Genomic DNA, 23,662 nt, shown 5'->3' on the forward strand with positions numbered 1-23,662 from the left:
ATTTTCTACCTCTTGTTCCATGGCTCTCCAATGTTAGGTATGCCGGTTGCTAATGAAATGGATTCTGGTGTTAATGTGAAAGTGACACCAGCTAGAGTGGCTTGATCACCATGTAAATGCAGTACAAACAAGCGGGCCAACTCATGATGGAACTGAATATTAGTAACCTTCTCACAAAATTCATAACATGACTGATGTTGGAAATAAAAGATGGCAAGAGGGAAGTCCTATAATTCAACAAGAGTGGTTGGTTCTTCTCTGATATGTTTGCCACCTCTATGGGGCATCCTGGGTGCATGTCCCTCTGTGGGTGAGTCACTTTGGGTCTCCTCTTCATAATCATATGAAGGATCAGATGCCATGTCTGCTGGTAGGTAAACTGTCTTGGAGAAATAGGTGTTGATATGTCAAACTGTCTTGAACTGCCTTTGATGATGTGTTTGACCTTTGCCACCAAGGGAAAACAGTGAAATGAGGGACTGTAAGGGGAGGGAAAAATAGTGGGGAATTTAGGGGCTGTTGGGATAGATTTTAGTTAGGGAAATATGGGATGTTTTGGGAGTTTTTGTATAGGATTAGGGTTTGGGGGTTTACAATTGGGATTTTGGGAAAGGGAACTTGGGATATGGGATTAGTGAATTTAGGGGGTAGGGGAACTTAGGGAATAATGAAATCAATGGAAAAATGTGATAAGGGAGTGAACTTGGTGGCAAAACGGTCAATCAAAACCCTAGCAGCAAGTTTCTTTGAGGAATTTCAAATGGTAGGGTTTGACTTTTTTAAACAATTACCATTCATCAACCACCATGATATAAGCACCAAACTTGGATAAAAAACAATGATGGAGGCTCTACCTACTTGTATCAAGACAAATTCGTGCGATTTTTGGCGATTTGGAGCAAGTTCTAGCAGTTTCGGGCTCTCTGGCTGTGTGCGCCGCGCATCCAGCCCAATGCGCCGCGCCCGTGCTTTTTTACACTGTAAAATGAGGCCCAATACGCCGTGCCTGCTGAGTGCGCCGCACTGGTAACTTGCAACGATTTTCACCCAAACTTCCATCTTACTCACCAAAATCACTTTGCCTTGCTTCTCTTTGCTCTTAGAGTACAAATGAACTTTATACATTTGAAGAAATGATTTATACATGAGCTTTTCAATTTTAATTTTGCCAAACCCACTTTCATAATGTTTTGCAAATGACTTTATCTTCAAACTTTGTTTTTTGGACTTTTTCACTTCATTTGAGTTTTGTGATGAACTAAATGACCTGAGATTTGCTTGTTCTGCAGTTGTTGGAGCTTCTGGGCTAAGGAAAGAAACCAGGGTTGCAGATAGAGTGCTATGCAATGAAGAAAGCAAAATTTCATGATTTTGTACAATAAAAGCTAAATACTCTATTTTTTCCTCAAAACAGAGTTTTGAGGAAAAACACATTTTCGAACACTTGACGATGAAATTTATTGATATTGAAACCTCCTCATGGCCTGCTGGTAATTATTGGAGACTTTGCAACATTTTTTGACGAAACCCTAATGAAACCCTAGACCTAATTGACATTGAAACCCTAAAGACAACCTTTGCAATCTTAAAGATAAAAAGAAGATTGTATATGCTTTTTAATAAACAGATATGAGCCAGAAGGTAGATAATATGAGGGAAACTGTAGGAATGCCACTACCGTAAGATGATCCATGCACCTAATGGAATGCAAATGACTGTGCAGGACACCTAATATGAAATGCAACAAGAGGATTTGATCTCTAACGGAGGGATGAAAATACCAACTCTAACATTGGCTCCAATGGGGATGGTAGCTCCCTGGAGGTGCCAAGAACTACAGATCTCTGGGAAAGCAGGCAGTGCCTTTCGTCCATTGGGCTATGGAGTCAATAACTTCAAAACACCCAAAAACCAATTACTACGAAACTTTGACTCAAGACTCATAGTTGAACTGACTAATCCAAAACTGAAACAAGACTCTCAAAAGCTGAAACTGGACACTCAGATGAAACTATCTTTAAACTAACTGAAACAAAAAATGACTCAAGACTGACTTAACTGAAACAAGTACTTACAAAGCTTTCAAAGGGCAGCAGTCCATCGAGATTTGAGGGCTTCAAATCATGATGACAACCACCTGCCTACTGATGAAATATGTACAATCATGTGTAGTGAGCCTTCCAATGTAACCAATCCAACAAATGGCTACTCAATGAAATTCTGCTCTCACTTTCCCCGAGCAGGTAGAACGATGTACATGTAGGAAACTCACAATAACCACTGAAACCAAGGCTTATGATAACGAACCAGGCAACATTTATCTTCTCTAATGCTTGCAAAAGAATGCCAAAGGGATCTTGATAATCCTGAAGCACTATTTTGTCTTGAGATCCAGCAGCAAAAATACAAGTACTCCCTTTATTCTGATCTGAAAGAACAGTGGGTTGCTGATTGATAGTAACTGACTTGAATTCTGGCTTACTGTGTCTCTCAGACTCACATTCCTCAATTTCATGGTCTAGGTCATTCTTAAATAGAAAACAATCTTCAAGATTATCAAACATGACAGCCTTATCGTTTTCATGAAAGAGAATATTATCTATTCGCTGATCTATAAGGCTAATGTCAAGACTGTCATCATTTTCAAAAGAAGAAGAAGTTTCACCAACACTGTCTTGACCATGTGCACACTGCAGACCTGCATTAGCTTTGGCTGTAACCTGACCTTTCAAGAGTCGATCTATCTCATCTTCAGACAGAGGAGATAAGACTTTTTGTTTCCTTTTGCTCAAGCAAGTATTGTCTTCTTGAAATAACATTTCTAAACATGAAAATCCTGACCGACAGTCCTCAATTCCCTGATCTTCTGAAATTTGAAAACATTGTTGATTATCTTCATATGACATTGTAACCAAATTATCATTTACCACTGAGTTATTGAAAGAAGATTTTTCACTTACTTGAACAAAGATCTCATCTTGTTTTTCATAAAATGACTGGATTACCTCCTTATGCAGGCTTGGTTCTAATGAAATGAGAACACTTGGGTCAATAACTCTATCTTCTTCATTCTAGATGATCTCAACAGCAGAGCTCTCCTTCATGGGATTCAAAACAAGGTAGTCTTGATCATCACGATCTGAATCTAGATCTGAAATAGCCAACTTGACTCTATCACATTCTGAAATTGAAACTTGACTTTCCTGCATGCTGACTTCTTCTATGGACATATTTGAAATAAAACCTTCTCCTTCATCATCTTCCACTGTTCTTAGATCTTGATCCTGCTGCAAATTTTCCTGCGCATCTTGATAAGTATCCTCTTTATGCTGCTGAAATGGATTTTCATACAGGGCTTCCATGATCTCATCATCCATGAAGTCATCATCTTCATAAACTTTCTCAAGATTTTCAATAAAACTATAAGCATGTTTGCAACAGTTCTGAACTAGATTTTATGGTGGATAAGATTCTTTATACCTTTCAAGGAACATGGTATGAAAATCCTTTAAACAGTAAATGCAAGCAGGCGGAAAACTTTCATACCAAGATCGGGCTTCACCTTCCAGAGTGGCCATGAATATCTTCATCAAGCAATCTTCAGGAAAATCAACCTTCAACTTGCGAATATGTATGTGAAATCTAACCAGATGTAAAGCAGCATCCTTCCTATCATCATCTTTAAACGTAGGCAAATTCCTTTGCCAATCTACCTTCAGAATTTTATTTGGAAAACCTGGAATGTGATCTCGGCTCATGGGAGCATACCGTCGAGCAAGCAAATCCATTTTGATAACAATGAATTGACCAAGAAATTTTTTAGGCTACTGGTTCTTGAATGGTAGAGTCGCCATAAAAATTCTGAAACTTGGGATTCTTCGACACTAGAGTCGCCAGGTGAATGATTTCAGCCTTTCCAGTGTATGATCGTTGTCCACCATCAATAATCAGATCTGAACTTGATACATGTTACTGGGGCAATTTGCAAGTCAGATGTTCAGCTTATAAGACTAAACCGGAGATTGACTGAAGCAGCGTTTATCTACTTTTGCTAATGCAAAGCAAGAGCGTTTTGAAGGCTACCTGGCTAACTTCAGGCTCCGTCTGTAGTCTATAAAACAAAGAACACTAACAAAAAAACAATTTCTTCCCCAGTATGGTCGCCACTATGTTAGTGCCTAGATTTACCTCAGGCTGAAAAGGTAGGATCCAGGGCCAACATCAAACCATGCTCAGCCTGGTAGCTAGCCCTACCAGGTCAGGAGAGGGCTCTCTCCGGGTCAATCTCAACAAATAATGATCTATGGAGCTTGAGATGACTGAAATATATTCTGATTTTAGGCTAGGTATATGTGCAAGAGAGTTGATTTGATAAAATAGTGTTTTGTTGGCTCAAAGGGAAAGGCGCATTTTGGGGTTGCGGGGATTGAGGCTTAGTTCTGCAGAGATCTCAATGGGGCAAGGTAGGCAATCGTTTGGCACTGAAATTTAAGTGAGATGGAAGGAATAGACATGTGAGATGTTGAAGAGGGCAAGAGCAATCATGGATCCTCCCCAAATAGCTGAAAACATCAAATAACTAAAGCAAACTTCAAGTAGAGCACTGCACTTTCAATGAATTCTACTTACACTCTTGTTTGTTTAGTTCAGAAGAAATAAGATAGATAATGGCATGCAATCACATAAGCAAATTCACAATTACAAAGAGAAGCATTGTACTAATACAAATTGCCACATGAATCCCAAAGAGTGCTACAAATCCGGTCTCAATTCCTTAGCCAAAATGAAAATATGAGTGTACAATGAAGCTCAATGCTTTCTCAAGAGTCCAACCATGCTAATGACTGAAAAACAACATAATATAGACAAACATAGCTCATCCTTGCCTCTAGGGGTCGAGCTCACATGTTTAGGAGCTGATCCAACTGATTCTAAACTGAGAACTAGAAACTAGGCAACATAATAGCATGCCTCTAGAAACAAGGGAACTGATTCATTCAGTTTCAAACAACCTTTAAACTGATGAATCTACCTATACAAGTGAAAATATAACATATTTACATCATGATCCATCAATATACATCAAATTACATCACAAATTTTCCATTAGGAAAGTAAAAAAGTCAAACTAGGCAAAACTGGGTGAAAAACAGAGCAAAACTTGGTCAAACTGGCAATTTTTCCTCTATGCACCGCCCCTGATTCTCTATGCGTTGCGCCTGTTTGGACCCACTTTTGGAGGCCTTCCCGATGTCCAAATGAGCTCCAGGTGTGCTTGCTAGAAAGGTTTTCCTGTCTACTTTCCAACTCAAGTGGAATTTTTCAATTTGGCCTCAATTTTCCCCTCCAAAAGTCCATTCTCCCAACACTGCTTCCTGTGTGTCAAAATAGGGGCAGTGAGGTCATTTTTTGAGTGTTTTTGACCTTTTTGAGGGCTCAAAACCTGCCCAAATTTCTTGGCCATAGAGAGGCAAGCATAATTATTCATGAAAAATCCAAAATGCTGATTTTTTGTGATTTGGAAGCCTCCAGCAAAAGCGAGCGCCACGTGGCGCGGCGCATAGGGCAGAAAAACCTGTTTTTTGTGCCAAAAATTTTCAAAATGCAAAAATTGCTCCAAATTTCTTGAAATTTGGGCTGAGTCTTCTCTATCAAGCATGATGTTGGGCCAAGGAAGCCTCAGCCAATATCTGAAGTCCTTCATCCTCTTTTTTCCTCCTTGATGCTCTCTTTAACTTTCCTTTCAAACTGCTGATTCTCGCTTGGCACACCAAGTTCCGCGACAAGTAATGATATGACAAGTTTCTAAGCATATTATTTTCATTTATGGCCTTCTCCAGCTTCCTATCCAAGTGGATATTGACTCTTTCAAGCCATGACTCCCCGTTAGCATTGATCTCTTACTCCAATGAAGTGAACTCCACCCTCCTCCTTTGGGCATCTTGGCGATTCTCCCGAATGTTTTGCAACTCCACAACCACCTGCTAGTCCTCAAGCAATTTATTCCTCTGCTCCAGGTACTGTATAGTCCGTTGAGCTCGATCCAAGTTGGTTGACAAGGCATCAATGTTTGCCTGCTGCTCCTTAATGATTTCTCTAAGATTTGTGCTTTGCGGGCCCATATCAGTATCATCACCCTCAATGAGGATGAAATTAGTATCCCACTCACCTGATGGTCCTTCCTCCTGTAGTGGCCTCTTGCCTCGGTCCTGAACCTGCTGTGCTGAGGATGGAAGCGAGGCCCCTTCCACCCTTGGTGGAGATAACACTCGCTTTGCTGCTGCAAACAACTGTCTAGTGCCCTTCTGATAGGTGATGAACACTGGCACACTAGCGGTCTGTGTCTCATGGCCCTCATGCTGATAGGAAGGTCCACCTGTCTCATGCCCAGCCTCTGAAGGTCCCTGTGAAACTCTGAAAAACTCACGAGAGATGAAGTCATCCCAAGTGATGCCCTGTAAACCAAGCTGATGAACGACCACAATTTTGATGAGAGCAAAATGATAAATACTGTTGAACTGCTGCTGAGGGGTCTTGTGCTGCACAAGGGTGGTCATCTTCTCTATGTTTCGGCACATGAAGTAAGGAATGTTCATCATTCGTACCCGGGTAAAATGCATCAGCAGCCTGATATGATAAGCATATAAGCGGGAGAACCGGCCCTCACAGCTGAAATACTTCATGATGAGTTTCATTAAAGGAGCATATTCATCCTTGAGGTACCGAAAAGGAAACACTCTCTTGAGCTGTCTCAAAAAACCGGGTTTGATGTATGGTTCATAATGCTGCCGGTCAATTTTCTGCCTCTTGTTCCATGGCTCTCCAATGTTAGGTATGTCGGTTGCTAATGAAATGGATTCTGGTGTTAATGTGAAAGTGACACCAGCTAGAGTGGCTTGATCACCATGTAAATGCAGTACAAACAAGCGGGCCAACTCATGATGAAACTGAATATTAGCAACCTTCTCACAAAATTCATAACATGACTGATGTTGGAAACAAAAGATGGCAAGAGGGCAGGCCTATAATTCAGCAAGAGTGGTTGGTTCTTCTCTGATATGTTTGCCACCTCTATGAGGCCTCCTGGGTGCATGTCCCTCTGTGGGTGAGTCACTTTGGGTCTCCTCTTCATAATCATATGAAGGATCAGATGCCATGTCTGCTGGTAGGTAAACTGTCTTGGAGAAATAGGTGTTGATATGTCAAACTGTCTTGAACTGCCTTTGATGATGTGTTTGACCTTTGCCACCAAGGGAAAACAGTGAAATGAGGGACTGTAAGGGGAGGGAAAAATAGTGGGGAATTTAGGGACTGTTGGGATAGATTTTAGTTAGGGAAATATGGGATGTTTTGGGAGTTTTTGTATAGGATTAGGGTTTGGGGATTTACAATTGGGATTTTGGGAAAGGGAACTTGGGATAGGGGATTAGTGAATTTAGGGGGTAGGGGAACTTAGGGAATAATGAAATCAATGGAAAAATGTGATAAGGGAGTGAACTTGGTGGCAAAACAGTCAATCAAAACCCTAGCAACAAGTTTCTTTGAGGAATTTCAAATGGTAGGGTTTGATTTTTTAAACAATTACCATTCATCAACCACCATGATATAAGCACCAAACTTGGATAAAAAACAATGATGGAGGCTCTACCTACTTGTATCAACACAAATTCATGCGATATTTGGCGATTTGGAGCAAGTTCTAGCAGTTTCGGGCTCTCTGGCTGTGTGCGCCGCGCATCTAGCCCAATGCGCCGCGCCCGTGCTTTTTTACACTGTAAAATGAGGCCCAATGCGCCGCGCCTGGTGAGTGCGCCGCGCCGGTAACTTGCAACGATTTTCACCCAAACTTCCCTCTTACTCACCAAAATCGCTTTGCCTTGCTTCTCTTTGCTCTTGGAGTACAAATGAACTTTATACATTTGAAGAAATGATTTATACATGAGCTTTTCAATTTTAATTTTGCCAAACCCACTTTCATAATGTTTTGCAAATGACTTTATCTTCAAACTCTGTTTTTTGGACTTTTTCACTTCATTTGAGTTTTGTGATGAACTAAATGACCTGAGCTTTGCTTGTTTTGCAGGTGTTGGAGCTTCTGGGCTAAGGAAAGAAACCAGGGTTGCAGATAGAGTGCTATGCAATGAAGAAAACAAAATTTTCATGATTTTGTACAATAAAAGCTAAATACTCTGTTTTTTCCTCAAAACAGAGTTTTGAGGAAAAACACATTTTCGAACACTTGGCGATGAAATTTATTGATATTGAAACCTCCTCATGGCCTGCTGGTAATTATTGGACACTTTGAAACATTTTTTGACGAAACCCTAATGAAACCCTAGACCTAATTGACAATGAAACCCTAAAGACAACCTTTGCAATCTTTAAGATAAAAAGAAGACTGTATATGCTTTTTAATAAACAGACATGAGCCAACAGGTAGATAATATGAGGGAAACTGTAGGAATGCCACTACCGTCAGATGATCCATGCACCTAATGGAATGCAAATGACTGGGCGAGACACCTAATATGAAATGCAACAAGAGGATTTGATCTCTAACGGAGGGATGAAAATACCGATTCTAACACAATGTACGAATTCCAGCATGTGAATAAACGTGTTGAAGTCGAGCATGCTGGAAAACCACATGATTACCGGCCAATGATGTGGACCATTAACAAGTACAAGAGAAACCACCAATAATGACAATGGCTCTCAAGGTACAACAATACAATCCGTGAATGTGATAATGAAGCTGAGGTCGAACACTCGTGGAATCACCCGATCGAAAGCCAATAATGAAGACCTGTCGTCGGATGCGAAGAACTAGCCATTAGGGCATGCCAACTCTAAGGTACTGAAAGGGAGTTCCTAAGTCATCTTCCTGGATAATGAGCTGAAGTCGATAGGAAGTGACCCATCGAAGGAGGGCAATGATGAATCCCCCATCATCGACACGAAACAAGGAATAAAGTGGAATAATATTCAGGACTGTAGCAATGACTCAAACAATGTATAGGTAAATAACTGTAGATTGGACTTCTCTTGAACATATTGGTGACACAACTCTGGAGTGTGGCAGCATCTAACTCAACATGGAACTAAAGGTCATGATGACAGTGTCGAATAGTCAAATGAGAGGCAAAATTGATTACCCAAACCTGGGAGGACAAGTGACCAAGTGAGGATGTCCCAAACCCGACATGAGAGCAAATAATGTCATGTTCAAGAGCGACATGCTGCTTATACAAAGGATGTCTCATCCTCATTTCCCCCCACTATTTCTAGTGAGTACCCCAATTATTTTTATCACAAGCTTGAAGGGGATAGCATATGCTTGTTATGTAAGTTCATTCTTCGAATGAATCCATCCTAGTAAGTTTTACAAGCCCTAGGAAGGAGAAGCTCGATATCATCATGGTGATGAGTTTTTCATTGTAAATTTTTAACGAGCTCAACCTAAGAATAACTCGGTATCTTTTTCATGTTTAGAGAGTTTGAAAAAGAAACCAAAAAAAAAAACTCCATCATGTCCCTTTTCATAATTTGTCCCTCGAATCTGAAAAGGTAGAAAACAATATCCAAAGGAACCTCTTAACCATGTCGATCAAGGTGTACCTTTTTCGTAAATAGTCAATATTAGCCTGAAAAAGGGGTAAATGTATACTGAGGTGACGTCGATTCATTTACTTTAACAAGTTCAAAATGGCAAGTACTCGACAATCTTTTCAATTTTCGAGAGTCAGAAAAGCGCTGAAAGATGACTCTAGGGGGGTTCCTTTTTCGTTTATTTAAGGAGTCCGAAAAAGAGATAAAATAAAACTCCCATAATCGGTCAATAATGATCATTGTTCACATTGAAGGCACTTGTAACTGCACAAGAAACACACCCATCACTAATATCGAGAGAAAATATTAAAATATTACGAAAATATTTGATAAAATGACTTTAAAAACTTATAAATAGGTAAAAGTAATTTCATTTTTTACCATTTTACCAAACTGAGCTCTGAAAGTGCTTTTATGCCCTAATTCTCTTGATTTTCTAGTGGCTGTTGTAGGAGATCTAGGTACCGTTTCACGATCCATCTGCGACAGGTAAGAACCTCATCCCTGCTCTTGCATTTCATTACTTTTTTATGACCATTGCGGGTATGGTCATCACACCCACGATGGTCATGCTCGAGCCCAACGGCTCACGCAATTCCATCGCACTCTTTATAAAAATAGGTGCGATGGCACCGAGAGCGATTTTTTTAAATTAAAAACTCTCTTTTAAGCAAAAAATGTTGATTTTGATCCATGTAAAAAGCATTAATAAGTGTTTAAATGTTGTTTTGCAGGAGAATATGGTCTTGGAGTGGAAAGAAAGAGGCCATGAGGCCGAATATTTCCAAGCATCTCAGGATCCGGCATGCATAAATGCTTTGAGGGATTATGGACTGCTGAAATTCTTCAGGACCACAGGGTTGAGGGCTTAGATGGAGTTACTACCTTATTTGATCAACCTTTGGGATGTAGATCGAGAGATCTTCATCATAAAAGGGCAAGAACTGGAACTTGAGGAGATGGACATCTATTTCATCATGGGATTATCCCATCGAGGAGAAGCAGTTCAACTCTTTAGATCTCGCCAAGGAGGTGAGAGTACCAAGGGTCTAGTCCAGAGATATTGTCCTGGTGCCGAGATAACCAACGGAGGTAAGGTGAAGATAGCAAAAATCACCAACAACCTCGTCTTGAGAACAATTTTGTTCACCATGGCGCGTGTATCCGACACACAAGCTTTGCATGAGGCTTCAAAGTCTCAATTCCAGTATGCTATCGCATGTTTGACCCCCACCATCTTCAACTGGTGTGGAGGCCTTTTGGAAAACATGAAGCGACAACTGACCAAGGGTAAGCATGGAAACCTGAAGCAATTCGGGTTCGGTTCTATATTGGTGACCTTCTTTTTGGAGCGAGTGCCCCTCTTCTGGTATTAATGGGCAGAAGTACCACATCCTACCCCCCGAGATCCGAGACTCGTGAGATGGAGCCAGCTCATGCCTCGAGGAGGCACGAGTCAACATATGCATTATCCACCACAGTTCTTTGCTTGGCTTGAACGCCAACTACTTGTGGTAGATGACTATGCTTATGCTGGCACAGATTTCAGGTGGGATCTAGATCTACCTCTGCCACCAAGCGAACAATGGACCGATGCAGGTAAAAACTTGTTTTTTGGGATTTTTTCAAGTTTTATGATTTTTATAAAAGTGTAAACTGAGACTCAACTTATGATAAATGTGTAGATGTGGGACCAGAGAGACCACCAGGCATGTCACCAATAGCACGGTGAGCTGCCCATCCGATAGTGGGTGCAGACTACGAGGAAGGGGCTGACCCCTTAGCTGAGATGGAGCGCAATCTGGAGGCAATAACTTGAGGGGTTCTAGATTATGCCACTATTAATGACGTTCCACTGTGTTGGCAGAGACATACTATGGGATTCTTCACGAGACTGCAACGGCTGCTAGGCCGAGTGATCATGGCGGTCTTGTGCCATCATGAGCATCGTATAGTTTGATAGTTTATGTAGTCTTTTACACATTTTGTAGGCTTCAAAAGCCAAGTGTCCTAGAACACTCTATTTTTGACATTTTATGTTAATACTCTGACAGACGCGATATATATATGTTTTATTTCTTCTTATGTGTTCATAACATGATTTGTTTTTATAAATGACGCAATTGTCTATCAAGAACAAGATTTGCTAATGCATTGGTTAATGTATTTAAATTACGTGGAATATATTGATATGTAATATAATAAAAAATTATTTCTAGCAATCTAACACGTAGAGACATACGTAATATTTATGGATTTCTCACTGAGTAATGATTGTTTAATTGTAACACAACAAGTTGCCAATCCAACTTGACAACTAAATCCCTAATTCCAAGAGCAACTGCTTCTGACAAGAGTTCAATAACTGCACTATATTAAGCAATATTATTGGTTGTTCGACCAAGGAAGATACCTTGTAAGTTAATCATCTCGCCATTAGGGTCATTGAGTACCCATGCTACGAAAGAGAGGTTCTGTGTGCTACGACAAGAACCCTCAACAAAACCAATGTAATGACCTGATGATATCTGCAAACCGAGTGGAACATAGGGTGAGAAAAAAAACATATGTCTGCAAAGCAAACAAACACACCAAAAATAAAAAATGCACACTAATGAATTAACACACTAATGTACAAAAGTTATTACACGAATTTCACGCATAATACTTTTTGAGATACAACCCATTATGGGGCTATGACAATGCATTTCCCTCATAATCACATAGCTCATAGGCACCTTTCTGTAAAACACGTTTGATGATGTAGGGCCCATGCCATATGGGTTCGAACTTTCCTACCCCCAATTTATCGTTGGCTTGATTGTAAAGAAGGACCAAGTCACCTTAAGAAAAAGTGTGAGGAGAAACGGTTTGGTCAAAATGAGCTTTGACTCACTTCTTTTGAGCTTCAATGACCATCGCAGCAATGCGACGAGTCTCATCAAGTCTCTCAAGATACAGTAGCCGCTCCTCTTCAGGCGAGGTATTCAGAAGAAGTTCGATAGCTAGCTTAAGTGAAGGGATTTCACATTTGATTGGAAGAGTTGCCTCTAAACCGTACACCAACTGGAACAAAGTGAATCTAGTGGTCGTCTTAGCATAAGTTCTGTAATCCCAAAGAGCTGAGAATAGCATTAAATGCTAATCCTTACTGTATTTCCCAATGGTACACTGAAGCATAGTAATCAAAACCTTATTGACTACTTCAACTTGGCCATTGGCCTGTGGATAATAAGGAGTTGAGCTATCATGTCAAAGGCCCAACTGAGAAGTTAGCTCTGCCATCATGTGCTGACAAAAATGTGATCCATGGTTAGTCACGATAGCTTGAGGGACACCAAAACATGCTATGACGTGGTTAAAAGGAATTGAGTAGCAGTAATACTGTCAACATTGTATGTAGGCATCGCCTCGGCCCATTTCGTAAAATAGTCAACGACGACGATGATATAACCATGCCCCTCGACCGAGCAAGGGTTACATGTCATGAAATCAATACCCCATTTGGAAAATGGGCCAATGATAATTACTGGGTGTAGGGGTGCAAGTGGGACGCGCTGCTTGCGGTTGAAAATATGGCATTCATGGCACTTTTAGACAACTATAATGCAGTCTTTGAAGATAGAAGGCCATAAATAACTGACGCGAAGGATTTTCTGAGCAGTGGCATATCTAGACATATGACCACTAGAGGCACCAGAGTGGCAATCATTTGAGACCCGCTCAACCTCTTCAAGGGTGAGACACCTGTGAAGGATAGAGTCCAGACCGACCCTATACAATGTAACCAAGGATCCGATAGGGTTGGGACTGATGTTGAATGCGACGTCGGTTGGATTGGGACAACTTAGATCAGAAAGTCTAGGTTTGGAAATAAATAATAATGTATCCATACCATGGGTCAAGAGTGCTGATCAGAAATAGAGTTTCATCGGGTATCTACTGAGTAAAATCAATTGGGGTGCTTCCAGATGGAAGAGCATAGATTAACTTAGCAAAGACGAGCGATTTCTTGGATTTGGCAGTAGTAAATTCCAAATCAAACTCATATAGGATCACAATCCATTTGGAGTATTCCCCTAGTAACTAGCGAGTCAGTCTATATGTCATGGGGTTGGAATCAGAAATCATGGTGGTTTTCTGTAAAAGGATATAGTGTCGAAACCTTTGGATGGCATGAACCACCGCCAAAACAAGCTTCTCAACATGAGCATATTGAGACTTGGTATCAAGAAGGTTTCAGCTCATATAATAAACCATGTGTTGGTTGCCATCATTGTCGTCTTGAACTAACACCATAGCAATAGTGGTATCAGTTGTAGCCAAATACAGGAAATAATCGTGGCAGTAATTGGGGGATGCAGTAAAGGAGCACTAATCAGGGCATTCTTCAAAGCATGGAAGGATTTTTGGGCAACTTCATCCCAAATAAAAGGGATCCCCTTATTAAGTAAGCAAGTAAAACCTTTGGCAAGTTCGGCGTAATTAGGGACAAATTGATGGACAAAATTAGCTTTTCCCTGCAAGCTCTGCAATTGCAGCAGTGATGAAGGAGGGGGTACATTGAATATGGCCTCAACTTTCAAAGGATCAATCTTGACACCTTCACAAGACACCACAAAACCTAAGAGCTGTCCAGACTCGATGCAAAACACACACTTATGTGGATTGAGATGGACATTGTAATGCCGAAATCGTACAGAGATAGCTCTTAAGTGACCTGGATGGTCATGACGTTTAGATGAATGAGTTGGTAAGTTGTCGAGGTATGGTTGAAAAATGTGTCGAATTTCATGGAATGCATAGGACATTGCTCGTTGGAAGGTAGCACCAGTGTTCTTCAAACCAAAGGGAAGTTTTTTGTAAGCGAAAGTACCCCAGGGACATATAAATGTTGTTTTATGTTGATCGTCAGGTGAAATGTTAATCTGGTTATAGCCAGAAAAACCATCCATGAACGAAAAAATCTCACTCCCAGCACATTCGTCAATGATTTGGTTGATAAAGGGAGTAGGATAATTGTCTTTAGGACACGCGCGATTGATATCACGGTAATCAACACAAACACGTACCATGCCCTGCTTTTTGGCAACAGGGACGATATTGGATACCCAATCCGTCAATGGAATAGGATAAATGAAACCTGATTTCAAAAGCTTCTCTAATTATGCTTTGATAGCAACATCCTTTCAAGGGTGCATAGGGCAAAGCCGTTGTCGAACAGGCTTATCTCCAGGGTAAGTGGGAATCGCATGCACCACTATGGTTGGATTGATACTAGGCATTTCCTCATACGACCAAGCGAAAACGTCTCAGAATTCTTTAAAAAGCTGAGTATAAATCCTGATCTCATCTAGAGAACATGAAACCCCAATATGAATGTTCTCGACAATTCCCAATTTAACGGAAATGTCAAGAGGCATTGTAACAGTAATGTTTCCCATTTTACTCTCCGACAAGACTTCATGCACCTAGATAGGTGTCTGAAGTGGAGGTGTAGGAGAATGAGAAACAAATGCTTCAAGACAGGAAGGAATATCATCAAGGCTTAGGAGAAAAGAAGAACGATGATGCAAACTGTTCCATGGAATTTCATCCAGAGACATGACCTCTATGATACTCTCGTCAGTGGGGGATGTCTCGTTCAAAGGATTTGGAGAATCCCAAGAACCAAGCCAAGGAGATGGAATGTAAGTGTCTAGGTTCATATTGAAGATACTATGACTTTCTGAAGTGGTCGTCGAAGCTAAGAAAATTTCTTGATAATTTATCTCCAATGGACTTAAGGGCATAACATCACCAAATGAGTCAATTTTATCTTCAGTAGGGATAATCCAAGGATCCGTAGAGTCTGAGATCATATTGACTGAATGAACATTCAGAGGTGGGAGAGAAAAGGTACCCATTAAAGCAGAGTCTTTGAAGAGACCTGTTCCCACACTCTCGTAAGGAATCTCAGTATTTCCCATGTAAGGAATGTTACCGTTGGATGAACCAAAAGAAAATAAAGGCAGTTGATCAACTGTGACAATTTTTCCTCCATGGGGAAAGCGAATTACACTGAACAAAGAAGACACCACACAAAACATGGCGTGAGTCTAGCTTCGCCTAAGAAGAAGGTTGTAGTTGAGATTGGCATCTACAACTTCTACTTCTAATTCAACAGTCTTTCCTTCTAATGTAATCGGCAAGTTTGTGAGAATACCATATCGTCATGAACCTTTTCCATCAAAGGCTTCCAAGGTGTTCGAAGATTGGTTAAGAGGAGGACAGCCAATGGATTTCCAACATGAAACTGACATGATGTAGGCAAAGGCACCTTCATCAATAACCGCTTGATGAATTGTCTTTCCTCTGATAACTACCTGTATCAGAAATGAAATTTGATGAGGAAGACGAGGCACATGATTCTCTAAATCGAAAGTAATCAAACTCAAATCAGAAGGATCGATAGCGCCTATAGCAAACAACAGTGACTTCTGTTGCGTTGGACAGGATTGAAGAACCTCCAAGACAGACATCGCCGAAGGTGCCTAAGCTAAGTCCTCAACAATATTGTAACGCTGCGCAGCTCTAGCGTTCAGATTAAAAGATGACTTCCGAAGAACACCTTTAGGAGGTGGTCAAATGACAGACTCACTGTTAGGGTGTTTGATATGGATCAAACCAAAAGTGGACGGAGTATAAGTAGAAGGAGTATTAACGGTTTCTTTCTCCATTGTCTTCTTAGACGTAGCTTGATAATCCTTAGTTCAAGTAGCGATCGAGACAGGTGATGAAACTTGCATCATGAACACTTGGGAACCAGAGGAAGTAGAAGTTTGAGGTTGATCTACCAACTGGGTCTACTGTGATGGAAAGGGTTCTTTTAAGACAACTGGAGTCCCTTTCAGTAAGCGAATAACTTCATATCATCAGGGACTATCTTTACTGTAATGATCCTCCTCATAGATGAGGCAAAGATATTTTGACTTTCTTTGAGAAGCATCATCAACAGAAGATTTAGGAGGGTCCTGTTTTGGGGCATTGGCTTTGGCCTTACCTTTGCACTTCTTTTTACCTTTATAGGTCTTATTTGTTGTGGTAGACTGGACAACATCTACCTATTGCGGCCTCATATTTCTACTGCCAAAACATGGGGGATAACCACCTGATTCGGACCTTAGGATAACTCCTTTTCCGTTTAAAGTGGTGGCTCGGACTGGGTATGATGGGACCAATTTCCCAGTGTGGGTTTTAAGATGAGAGTGGGTGGTTCATAAGTGATTGCAATAGAATAACGATAATCTAAATGACCTATTCAATTATGCAAATCTCTAACTAACTTATTCTAATATGCGATCTACAAAAATATTTGCTTGACATGTGATAATAAAGATCAATCACGCATAAAACAGAGATGATAACGTATAAAGATAATTTCTTTTACTAAATAGTTAGTCAAATAAATTATATAAACTATATCACATATATGATGATTTATATACGAAAGTAGACAATTTCAACTAGGCATCATACAATAGTGCAATTAATGCTTAATAGAAAGAATGTATCCCATACATAGTTCATGAAAATAAAGTGTTGTCACTAATTAAACAAAAACATAATCAATCATACAAGATAAAAGTACCATATGTGTGAAGTTCTGCTCATTTGACTAATGACATGGATCAACTCCTTTCTTCAGATCAAATTATCTCCCAAGCATACAATAGTGCATCAACAAAGTGTTGGAAATAATACTGAGAGGGGGGGGGGGGGTGAATTAGTATTATCAAATCAATAAAACTTTTTCGTTTCCATACTTAGATACATATATGCTACTTCAATTAAGGGAACCTGCATGTATACGCAATTATGTCTAATGCAACTAGCATATATCCAGAATACTTATGATTCAGTTAATCCATTAAATGTTGATCTTTAGTTAGTGCATCAGAACTTCATTAACCATATGTACAGTAAGCAGGTGCAGTAAAACAGAACAGATCATCACACACAAGAAGCACACATGAACACCATGATATAAGGTGGAAACCCAATGTGGGTGAAAACCACCTGCTGCAAGTCGTCTCTATCTTCTTTTAATAAGAAACTTCATTTTACAATAGTTCTGTACTGGTGTAGTCTTATACTAGTACGCAGGCTTCTACCTGTAGAGGGCTACAACCCTCTCTCGTTTTCCAGACTCTCCTGGATGGGAGCTACAACCCCCTTAGCTCTTGTACTAGCTGATCCATTTACTAGTACATAGGTGCCTGCCTACTGAATGCTCCAATCTTCACTCGTTCTCTAGCTGCTACGGGAAGGGAGCTACCACCCCCTTTGCTCTTGTATTAGCTGATGTACTAGTACGTAGGCGCTGGCCTACAATCTCCTTTCATCCTCCAGTGACCACATTTCATACATTTACAAACTAGATACTCCTGAAGCACAACACTATAATCTGAAAGGCCACGTTTCATCCAATTTTCATACTGGACCCATAAATATCATTGAAGCACAAAACAATCAATACTAGCATCATCAATTTCTGAATCACTGAAACACTAAAACCCTGTCAACAACACAGTCACCAGAACACAGAGCAGACAACAGAACTATGCAATAACAATCAGAACCAACTGCAACTTCAAACATCATACTTCATAAGGTATACGCTACTACGATGAATCAAACCCGCGTACATACGCGCTTTCACCAAAGCCAACTCGCGTACAGATCTATAAATATTCAATCATGACTTGCGGCTATCTCAAACTTAAATTATACTCAATTTATAACATTACATGTGTCAGTATACAGATCTAGAATAAGCATAATCAACCATATAGAAATAGTTCATTTCAAACCATTTGATCCGGATCTATCCTTAGATCTTGTTCTCCATCAACCGGTGAGATTCCTCCTTAGCTCAGATCAAGCAATGCATCATAAACCCATAACCTGCATACTGGATCTCATACTTCATCAGATATTCAAGACTTTCTCAATACATTTGCCTAATGATCTTCTTCTCCTTTTATAGTCTTAGGCCTTACTCAATACCATGGTCCAAAACCATTGAGAACCAATACTAGGGACCCAATACTTGGGTTCAATACTTCAGACGAAAGACCAAGGACCAAAACCATAGGTCTAAATACCACAGACCCAAGAATAAGCTTTCCCACATGTACGCGCTTTTCCGTGCATGAAAGTGCGTGCATATGCATACGCGAATTTTGATCAGAAATCCCGCGTGTATACACTTCTTTGTATCTATGAACCTGCGTGTATACCCTACTTGGTATATAGTGAACCTGCGTATATACGCGACTTGGTACATAGTGAACCTGCATATAACCTGCGTGTATACCCTACTTGGTATATAGTGAACCTGCGTATATACTCTGAGCCTGCATATATACTCTTCTTTCTTCATTCTTTGTAGTCTGATCATCAATTCCTTGCTACTGACCTGCTGCACTATGATCTGTCATCTGTGTGATTTGCCATCAAGGACAACACTTGTCTCATAATGCCAACAATCTCCCCCTTTGGACTTGATGGCAAAGCTAACTTGAGAACTGTCATCTGATTCCTTTGAGCTGTCCGGCATCCCATGCATTCAGTCACATCTGATATCTCTTCTGTAGATTCATCTAGTTATAAATAAGTGAGATGTTCTTCTACGAGTGGGTTTCCATCAAGTACAACACATGCATCATAATGCCAACAATCTCCCCCTTTGGACTTGATGGCAACAACACCAAATCACTCTCCCCCTTTGACATCAAGGGCAAAGGGCGGACCAAGATATTCTCTTTCCTTGATAAACATTCCGTTGTCCATACTCCCCCTGAATACCTGCTGAAATCTCTGAATGAGCTCCCCCTTTGTATATGCCAAGGTGTATCAATCTGTCCATGTTCCCTCTGAGTACATGCTGAGTCTCTGTTCTGCTGAAGAGTGCTGTTCATGCTCCCCCTGACTGTAAGCAAGGTCTGCAACAAGATGTTCTATAAGAAGAACATGACTCTATACATCATAAATGACCTTCCTATCACCAAAAGACTCTATACAAACATCCATCACCCAACCAAGTGGGGATCATCCACCCAAACAAGTGGGGATACATAAGAAGTTTACATATGACAACCAAGTATATTACATCATTCATCCCAGGCATAGTGGGGAAACCAAAAGAGGCCGTTACATGACCTTGATAATAAAAGAAATACATGACTGAAATATTTCATCATCCTTCCTATGCATAGAGGGGGTACAAATTACATCAGAAGAGATTTCATCAAATGACTACAATAGATAGAGACACACTATTACATCATGAGTCTTGATATGACCTTTACATCTAAATAAGACCATGATAGTTATCAGCAACTATCATACACAATGTCTGATCTGCTCCATAAGCATCTGTCAACAACATCTAGACCAGCAATCATCTTCTCCCTCTGCACCTGTTCCTGATGGTCTCTGTCAGACCCATAATAGACTTTTTCTCATCCTGAGTTTGGCCCACTGATTTCCAAAATATACGCGACTGTATCCACAGAAACATGCGTATATACGCGGATGTCCCTTATAAAACTCGCGTACAACCACTTCCAGATCAACAACCTGTAAATGTCCTGTAACAAGGTATGTCTGCATATAGATATCAACTCATCATCATAAAAATCATTCACATTATAACATTTGTGAAAAACACCATAGTCATCTCATCATCATCAAGATCTGCATGATCCGAGTATCATCTCTTTTGGGAACATCTGCATCAATCAACATATGTAAGTATCAAGAATTCATCATCATCATGTCTCCAGCAATGCAACTTTGATTAATCATTCATGTATCCAGCACTATGTATCTTGAGCTCAAGATCATTTGTCAAGACTTCTTGATATCATCAACAGCAACAATCCTCATCCACATGAACACCAAGAACTATAGGAATCCTGCATCATAATTGTATTATATGATCTTTAAGCATATGACGACAACAACATATGAGTGACTCATCATCAAGTGTATTCAAGCTTTGTACTTCTCCTTATCCTTATGAAGATCACCATGTAAGCACCATATATGCATCCACAACTTTGATCAGAACACCAACTATGTAAACCCAAGAATCATATGAGATTTTGTCATGGACAACTCATAACCATATCATAGCAAGATATATCATTTAGCCATATAAGCATCATCACCAAGGACTACTAACCATAATGCCAACAATGCATTATTCAAAACCTAAACTCCCCCTGAACCTGTGCCATCTGATTACTGTCAGATCTGATCATGCATGTATCAGGAATAAGACTTCATCATCATCAAGTTAGGATAAAAAACACTTCTAAACATTTTAGGAGTACCAAGACATTTCCACACATCATTAGCAGATTGTAATTATTATCAAACAGAGCAAATAATGAACTGAATCATATCAGACCCTTTTCCTGAGCCTGTCCCTACTGCTTTTCCTCAGACTGACATATACGCGACTGTGCAGTGTCTAACTCACGTATATACGTGACTTCCCTTTATGAAACTTGCGTATGAGATTCAGGACACTGAAGTTTTATACTTTCAGCTCCCTCTGAGTCTGTTATGTCTGTGCTGTGCTGTGTCTGAGTACATTGTGCTGTGCCACATCTTTCTGACTGTACTTCCTTCTTCTTCCATATTTTCAAGTGTGATGATGTTTTCTCCTTTTGGTGTGGTGCCCGTACCTTGTTCCTGCATTCCTTTGCTATATGTCCAAGCTTGTTACATGCATAACATCTCATATGTTTCATATTCCTCCTGTAGCAATCAACAGCTTTGTGACCAAACATATTGCAAGAAAAACAATATCCATTAAAGTACCTGGAATGTGATGATCTTTCTACATGACGGTCTTGAACCACTCTTCTTCTGCATCTGGCTGCAACATGTCCAAGATTATGACATACATAGCATTTAACCTTATTCATTGGAGGAGTAAAAGATTTTCTTTGAAGAATTTCTTTCCTTGGCTGTTGATGGGGTTGACCTCTCATTTCCTTGTTGAACATTTTAGATTTTGCATTAGAGTTCCTTGTCTTATTTTCTGAACTAGATTCACCTTCAATAGATTCATGAAAACCAAGACCAGTTTTGATAGCAGGAGACCTTTGACTACTAAGAATATCATCCAAGATCTTAGTACTATCTTGAAATCGTAAGAGCTTATCTTTTTCCTCTAATTTATCTTTTAGAATATTTACCTCAACCTGAAGTTGCTCTTCCTTTTCAAGATACTGCTTCTTCATGTTTTCTTCAGCATTTCTTCCTTCTTCTAACTGATGTCTTAGTTCAAGAACTTCATTTTCTTGTTTTTCAAGAGCTTGGTGTAGATCTTTATTCCGCCTTTTTTATTCTTCAAGATCTTCCTTTAGCGAGAGGATCGTAGCTTCAAGCCTTTCATAATAACTGGATCTATCTCTGAGTTTCTTGATTGTTGTGCTCCTTTCATTGACTTCATTTCTTAATGATGTCACTTCATCCTGCAATTTTTGACATAGAAACACCTTGTCCCTGAATACCTTCCTTACCTTGTTTCCTTCCTCTAATTGAACTTTTAGTTTGGTAGCTTCTTCTTTGAAAGCACATTCCATTTCGTTCAATAGATCTTGTTGATCTCTAATTTTGTCTGTAAGCCTTTTGAATTCTGCCTCTATTTGATATCTTTCTTGCTCACCCATAAGAGCAAATTCAGTTGTTTCGCTATCACTTTCATCATCTTCACATGGATGGATACCAGAGGATAACAAATTCATACCTGATAGATCTTGTTCATCTTCATTCTGAAGTGATTCTGAATCTGAAGTGCTTCTTCCACATATTCCCCAATCGATGCTCCCACTGTCATAGTTCTTCTGAGATGTCTTCTTCTTCTTAGGTGCTTTCTTCTTAAGCTTCTTTCCCATTGTTCTACGGATCTCCTTCAAGCGATCAAGCTTCTACCAAAGGACCTGCTCTGATACCAATTGTTGGAAATAATACTGGGGGGGGGGGGGGTGAATTAGTATTATCAAATCAATAAAACTTTTTCATTTCCATACTTAGATACATATACGCTACTTCAATTAAGGGAACCCGCGTGTATACGCAACTGTGTCTAATGCAACTAGCGTATATCCAGAATACTTATGATTCAGTTAATCCATTAAATGTTGATCTTTAGTTAGTGCATCAGAACTTCATTAACCATATGTATAGTAAGCAGGTGCAGTAAAACAGAACAGATCATCACACACAAGAAGCACACATGAACACCATGATATAAGGTGGAAACCCAATGTGGGTGAAAACCACCTGCTGCAAGTTGTCTCTATCTTCTTTTAATAAGAAACTTCATTTTACAATAGTTCTGTACTGGTGCAATCTTATACCAGTACGCAGGCTTCTACCTGCAGAGGGCTACAACCCTCTCTCGTTTTCCAGACTCTCCTAGATGGGAGCTACAACCCCCTTAGCTCTTGTACTAGCTGATCCATTTACTAGTACGTAGGTGCCTGCCTACTGAATGCTCCAATCTTCACTCGTTCTCTAGCTGCTACGGGAAGGGAGCTACCACCCCCTTTGCTTTTGTACTAGCTGATGTACTAGTACGTAGGCGCTGGCCTACAATCTCCTTTCATCCTCTAGGGACCACATTTCATACATTTTCAGACTGGATACTCCTGAAGCACAACACTATAATCTGAAAGGCCACGTTTCATCCAATTTTCATACTGGACCCATAAATATCATTGAAGCACAAAACAATCAATACTAGCATCATCAATTTCTGAATCACTGAAACACTAAAACCCTGTCAACAACACAGTCACCAGAACACAGAGCAGACAACAGAACTATGCAATAACAATCAGACCCAACTGCAACTTCAAACATCATACTTCATATGGTATACGCTACTATGATGAACCAAACCCGCATACATACGCGCTTTCACCAAAGCCAACCCGCGTACAGATCTATAAATATTCAATCATGACTTGCGGCTATCTCAAACTTAAAT

The sequence above is a fragment of the Pinus tabuliformis genome, chromosome 5_1, assembly GCF_031772625.1.
Source record: "Pinus tabuliformis cultivar Carrire ecotype Pingquan chromosome 5_1, CPIR1, whole genome shotgun sequence".
In the NCBI taxonomy this organism is placed as follows: Eukaryota; Viridiplantae; Streptophyta; class Pinopsida; order Pinales; family Pinaceae; genus Pinus; species Pinus tabuliformis.